Raw genomic sequence first — 7,645 nt, forward strand, 5'->3', positions numbered from 1 at the left:
ATATGTATATATGTATAAATATATAATTTTTCCCATTTACCTTTCTATGCTTCTCTTGAGTTCTGTGTTTTAGTTCTCTTTTTTTTAATAGAAATGATTGAAAGTCTCTTATTGCATTGAAGATCCATTGCCTCCCTTAAAAGTTGATGCTCATTCTCCCTGAGTGAATAACTCTTGGTTATAACTCTAGGTCCTTTGCCTTTGAAATATGGTAATTCAAGCCCTCAGATCCTTTATTATGGAAACTGACAGATCCTGAGTAATTCTGTCTGCTACTTCTTGATATGTGAAGTGTATTTAACAAGCAGTTTATGGACTTTTTTTCTTTGACATTGTAATTCTGCAGTTTTTCCATCAATTTTTCTTGGGGCTTTCCTTGTAAGATCTCTTTCTGAAAGTGATTGATTGAGGAATACTTTCCCATATTTTTCTAAAATATCAGGGCAGTTTTCTTTGATGATCTCTTGAAGAATGCTATCCAGGTTCTTTGTTTAATTATGGCCTTCAAGCAGGCCAGTGCTTTTTAAATTGTCTCTTCTGGATCTATTTATCAGCTCAGCTTTTTTTGCAATAAGGTATTTCAAAATTTCTTCTTTTTTATTGTTTTTAGTTTGTTTGACTGATTCTTGCTGTCTTATGAAGCCATTAGCTTCCATTTGACCCATTCTAGTTTTTAATGTGTGATTGTGTTCAGCTATCTTTTGTATCTCTTTTTCCATTTGATTAATTCTATTTTGTTTTTCTTTTTTTTTTTCTGAGTCAATTGGAGTTAAGTGACTTGGCCAGGGTCACACAGCCAGGAAGTATTAAATATCTGAGGTCAGATTTGAACTCAGGTCCTCCTGACTTCAGGGCTGGTGCACCATCCACTGTACTAACTAGCTGCCCTTGGTTAATTGTAGTTTTGAAGGTTTTATATTCTTTAGTGGATTTTTTTTTGCATTTGACCAATTTTTTAAGCAGTTGTTTTCTTCATTTATTTTTTTTCATCCTTTTCCAAGCTGTTGACTTTTTCTTACATACCTCTCATTTCTTTTCTCATGTTTTCTTCTACCTTTCTTTTTTGCCTTTTAAAACCTTTTGTGAGCACTTCAAAGAAGTCTCTTTGGTCTTGAGACCAATTCATATCACTTTTTGAGATTCCCTCTGTGGACATTTTCTCCTCACTTGAGTTGGTATTTTGGTTTTCCTTGTCACATAGTAAATTTTTTATGATCAAGGTTCTTTTTTGTTTCTTGTTCATTTTCTTTCCTTTTCTTTTGGTATTTCCTCTTTTGTGACTTTTATGCTGGAGCACTGCTCATGAGGTATAGGGAAGCTGTCCCAAGCTCCCTCTGCAGCTCTAAACATTAACTTTTGACAGGTTAGTAAGGAGAAAGATGTTACTAGAGGAAAGGCACTATGAGGTGGGAGAGAAAGAGAGTGACCTCATAGTGGGCTTAGTTCTGAAAAGAACTTAGTGAAAGTCTTCAACATAAGCAAATCTTTTTATAGAGGATATATAACCTTGCAGGGCTCCCAGATATGAAGGGATGCCTTGTGTTTCCAGGGGTTTTTGTCTGCTTTTTTCAGGAAACAACTTGATTTCCCAGAGTTTGCCTTCTGAGCTGGAACTAGAGACTACACTACCGATCTGCTTCTCTAATGAGCCAGGACTGAGGGTCTCAGTTGCTGTTTTGCTGTGATTAAGAGTTTCTCACTGGCTTTCCCAGAATCTAGCTGAGTTGGGTTGAATATTCTTTTCATCCTAGAGAGACTGACCTTTCTTGAAGTTTTTTTTCCAATTTTTCTTGAGCTATAGAGTGGTTTCATTCCTTTAGACTCTCTTCAGAGGTTTGGTTTCTTATGATTTTTTAAGGAAACTGGGAGAGCTCAAGCAGCTTCTTGACTTTACTCTGCCATCTTGGCTCCTCCCTGGAAAGTGGGAACTATCTTAACATGTAATTGGAAAAATAAAAGATAATTTACCAAAATAAAAATGTTAACTAATCATCTCTCATTTTTCCTATAGTAATCTAACTGGAAAATGAGGGACTTATAAAACATCATAATGCACTTAAACTAAAGTTGTGATAGTATAATTGTGCATTGTCTAGCATTTAATAAATCCTTGTTGAAATGAATTAAAACTTGAATTGGTAATTTTGCACATAAGTGGCAAAATCACTATCATCAATGTGATAGTTCTCCTTTGATTTACTACTAGTTTCCTTGATCCTATTCTGTACAACATTTTAATCAGTGACTTAGATAAGAACCTAGAATGCATATTTATCCAGTTAATGAAAGCCAAAAATTAGGGTGAAATAGACACAGGCTTGGAATAGAATTTTATGACATCTTACTAGGTGGGAAAGGTCAGGCAAAATTAACACTGATAAGGTTTATTAGGGATAGACACAATGTTCTTTATTTCAAAAAATCAACTGCTTGAGTGTAGTATGAGTGAGACATATCTTAACAGATCATGTGAAAAAGCTCTAGGAGTCTTGAGTTGAATAAAAGTTTGATGAGTCAAGAGTTCAGTGTTACATGAATGTCTGAATATTTTATGCTGTATATGAGTTATATTCTATGAATATCAACATATGTTGCCCTCATTGTATGATAAACTATATTTGGTTAGAAATTGGTCTCAGTTATAAAAGTCATATAGTCATATGGAAACACTGAAAAAAGTGGAGTGCATCTAAATGAATGTAAATGGTTTTTGCTTAAGCATGAATATTTGTTATAATTTTGTTGTTTGTCTTGGGGAAGTCAAGGTATAAGAGAGAAATTATCCTTCTTATTTAAAAAAAAATGAAATGGGAAAGCAAAGTTAAGCAGAAAGATTAAGGAACTGAAAACCATGTCATGTTAATCAATTAGAATTATTTATTAAGTGCTTATTATGTTATGTTACAAGCACTTTATTAGGTGATAAGAAATTAAGGTAAAAATAAATTCATTTCGATCCTCAAAGACATTCTATTGCAAATACATAAAAACACACAATGAATACATGGTACCTAAAATATTATATACCCATAACAGAAATTTTTATTTTTATTTTTTATATTTCAAAAATGTGATATTTTTAAAAGTTGAATCATAAAAGTAGTCCCTTCCCAGATTAACAAAAATGTGAATATTTAAAAGTATTTACATGTTCTTGACATTTTAGAGTGACTTTTTAAAATTCTCAAAACACTTTTAGCAAGAAAAGGTGATTCCCATTGCAATAATTTCTCTTAGAAAGACATAAAAAAATCTTTATATTGTTCTATATCTATTTTGTGCAGTAATAAATTATAAATCATAAAATAACATGTTAAATATGAATTCCTTATTAAAATGATAACTATGAGAATAAAAATATGTGTAAGTTCTTTTCCAAATTATCTTTTTTTAACTTCTCATTAATTCAAAGTTCCTTAGTTTGGGTTTTTTTGTTTTTTGGTATTTTTGGTGTCATAGACTCCTTTGATTGGTAAAGGCTATGGACTTTTCAGTTATGTTTTTAAATGAACAAAACAAAACACACATGATCACAAAGGAAACCATGATATTGTAACATACTTCTCAAAATAAGTTCAGAGACCTCAGGCTAAAAATGACTGTTTTGACAAAATTAGGACTCACTGGGCCAAATCTAAACAAGATGGAATAAGACATGAAAGATAGCTTAGATGGGTCAATAGATAGAGTACTGTGGTTACATTTAAAATTTACCTCAGGCACTTAATAATTGTGTGACCCTAGGTAATTTATTTACTTCTGTTTACTTCAGTTTACTCAAAGATAAAATGGGGATAATAATGGCACCTGCCTTCCAAGGCTGTGGTGCAGATAAAAAGAAATAATTTTGATCAAGTTCCTTGTACAACTATAGTTCTCAGCTTGTTTTATTCTGAGGATCCCTTCTAAAATCCTGAAATTTTTGAGGACCCTGAAGAATTTTGTTGTTTTGGGGGATTTTGTGTATTTTTATATGGGTTATATCTATTGATAATTGTTATGTTCGAAATTAAAGTATTTGAACATCATTATAGAAATATTTTCAATCTTGCAGATCTGAAAGAGTCTAGGGTTAACTGGACCACACTTTAAGCATTTTAAAGCATTTTATAAATGCCGTCTATTATATTATTGTTGTTCTTAGCCAGAGAAATGGTACATGTCAAGAAAGATATGTTCCATGAGAGATTACATCATTTTTAAATTTAATGCAGTGTTATGAATAAATTACCTAATATATGTTTATTGGCTTTGTTAAGTGTCACAAAGTTTTAGTTGAGGATTGGACAGTCTACTTTCACTATTTCCCCTGAAAAGGGTTTTATTCTTAGTGATTAGCTTTTTTTATACTTGATGGAGTATATTTCACATTATACCCCTTCAGACTCTCTCTTATAGTCCAATGTAATGTCTGGACTAGTTCCATGGAGGGCCTCATGGTCAAACAGATTCAGAATAAATCAAAGTCGTTGGTCTTTAGGGGGAGAAGTGAAGGAGGCAGGCAAGCTGCCACGCTGCTTGCCAAAGATGTATCCTGGATTCTGGAGTCCAGAGTCTCCAGCCTCTCTCTCTCTCTTCCTCATCTTGCCATCAAGTGACTCTGACTTTTCTCCCCCAGCCCTCTAATCTTTGCCTACAATTAACTTACCACAAAACATTAAGCAAGAACCAATGGTGAGGAGAGCCATGATATCACCATCTCATTTCAATATATATAAAGAGAGCCATTATCTCACATCGAACAGGTAATTCACCTTAAGTATTCTGCTGTCTGATTCAAGCATACCTTTTCAGAGTTTCAGCCTTCTACAATCCAATTGGATCACTAACCATGCCCCTCAAATATATTGTTTTCTCCTATTTTCACATATTTGAAAGGGCCAGTCTCCATGTCTATACTCTCAGCTTCTCTCTATTTTTCAACTCTCTCTTCCATGCTTTATTTCATTTGCAGTCTCTTCTACAAAGATTTTTCTCACTGCTCCCCCAATTTCAAATAAAAATGATCTTGGCCTATTTATTCTTCTAGATTTATTTGTTTAGTTATCTTCTTTACTGCTGTTACATTCTAGTGTAGAGAAGCTGCTTAGATGAGCCCATAAATGTGGCAGTACCCTACCCTTCCTATCATATATGTAGTTATTACAGTTTCTGAACCAAGTTCAGATTTACAAAAACCTGACCTCTGATTAGGGGGATTGAGTTCTCCATTTTCTCATTCATAATACTGTTAATGAACACAACTTCAGGAATGAGGCTAATTATAGCAAAAAAATTATTGTTCATATCTAAGGAAGAAAAGTTTTCAATGTAGAGTATAAATCATGTATGACACAATCTATTCCTCCTCATAAAAAAGAATATTAAGCATAAAGTAGCCACTATGCACATTAATTGAACAATTAGAATCAAGTAACTTGATTTGTAACTACTATTACAATCTGCCAGAAAGTTAATAGCCTTCATCAAAATATTAAAACTTTTCAGTTTATATTTCACCTTGCCATTTTGTTAGAATTTGAGGATGAAAGTTGAGAAAAAGGAGAAATTTTATTTTTGGCTGGAATTCTTTACAAAGGAACTAGAACAGAAATCATAAAACAGAAATTACCAATTGTTTCTTGATCTTTTAATCTTGCTTCAAGTTCAGTTTCATGCCAAGTAGAGGTCCTGTTACTCCACCTTCATATAGTTCATTTGACGTCTTGCTAGACACAGTCACCAAGGGATGCAGATTAATGACCAGTGTTTGATATAAAATGAAAGGGATTGTTCAATTTTAAGTTAGATGGGAGTTTGAGATCAAGGTGCTAGAACCTAGCAAGATGAAAAACATTTCAAAAAGCAATTAAGAAGGAAACTTAAAGTTGCTGTATCTAGGTGGACAGCCAGGAGAGGATGCATCATAGCCACAACAGAAATACTATCTAATATTTATACAACCTTTAAATAAAGTAAAATGCTTTACAAATGGCTTCATTTGACACTCACAACTAACATGTAATACAAGTCCCAATTTTACCTTCATTTTAGAAAGGAGAAAACTGAATGTGAGAAGTTAAATAACTTGCCCAGAATCATATTACTAGGCATGATTCCCACTACTATCAAAAAGAGCTAACAGAGTCCATGAGGCCATGAGGAAACTGAAAACAAGTAAATGATATCAGAAAAAAGAGTAATATCAAAGCTCTCTAGCAATAGAAATGCTAGAAATAGAAAGGCGTCAGTAGAATTGACAAAATGAAAGACCATCGGTCAGAGGAGACTACCTATACTTTGATCACTTCAGCTGATATTTTAAGAAGAATGAATTGCTCTCAATGTGTTTTCCCTACCCATGCTCCTTGTCATATCTATTCCACATTTGCAAATATTCTCTGCATTTGGCCACTCATCCCCTAAAACCTAAGCAATTAATGGAAGAGTATAAAAATTTATTGATGCTTACCTTGCTATAATGGATAATTAAATATATTTTTCTTTGATCTAGTGTACTTTCTAGTTGGGTGGCAAAAGAAACACATGAGTAACGGTTATTGTTGGTATTCAGTCACTTAAGTCATGTCTAATTCTTCATGATCACATTTGGGGCTTTCTTGGCAAAGATAATGGAGTAGTTTATCATATTCTTCTCCAGCTCATTTTATAGATGAGGAGCTGAGACAAACAGGATTGTGCTTTGTGCAGGGTTTGAAGCTGGATTTGCACTTATGCAGATGTCTTCTTGAATTTAGATTCAGCACTCTACCCACTATTCCACCTAGTGAGGGCTACTGAAACATAATGTAGAGTGGATGCTGACTCCTATCTACAACATGCCATATATTCCACATATCATTCCAGGCTAGAACTTCAGGTGCTATAGAATAATATTTAACAAATCAAAATAATTACATATTAAATAGCAAAGAATCTGAAAATGTGCATGAAAGAAAACAGATATCACCAGCAGTGCAATGGAAATATAAAGGCATGCTAACATGCCATTGACCAGATGCCATTCTTTGTTATTGTACTTTCATAAAAAAAAATGAGAATCTGTATATTCTTTTATTCCTCTTTTAAAGTATCTTCTACGCATTTCTTCTTTACTAATATTCCAGGGCAGTAATGACATAATTCTGTTATCCCAACTATCTCATACAAAGACTGAGAGAAAATGGTACCATTAGTCTAATGATGAATCCATATGTATCTAACAATTATTTTTTTTCTCTCAGAAAGTGTCAGCTGCCTATAGGGAAAGATACCATGAAGCTAACAGTTACTTTTTCATATTGGCCTAATGAATATAGATACACACAGAGAAACAGTATCCTTGGCTAATTATGTAGTCAGCAGTCACTTAAATATTCCTAACTATGAAATAGTCTAAAAAAGTCGGAAGAGATATAATAAAAATATATAATAAGGCAAGATCATTAATGGAAAAAATAGATCACACTTACATATCCTAGACCCTAGGATAAAATATGTTTTAAATTAATCATTTTGATGTAATGTTGACATATAATTTAATTAAAATTACAGTTTAAAAAAATCAGTCAATGCACTATATAGATAATTGTCTGAGGAAAAATCATAACACCCAATTTTCTTGAATTGAATGAGAATGATAATATTTAAATGTTATTTTTTTTTA

The sequence above is a fragment of the Sminthopsis crassicaudata genome, chromosome 3, assembly GCF_048593235.1.
Source record: "Sminthopsis crassicaudata isolate SCR6 chromosome 3, ASM4859323v1, whole genome shotgun sequence".
Lineage (NCBI taxonomy): Eukaryota > Metazoa > Chordata > Mammalia > Dasyuromorphia > Dasyuridae > Sminthopsis > Sminthopsis crassicaudata.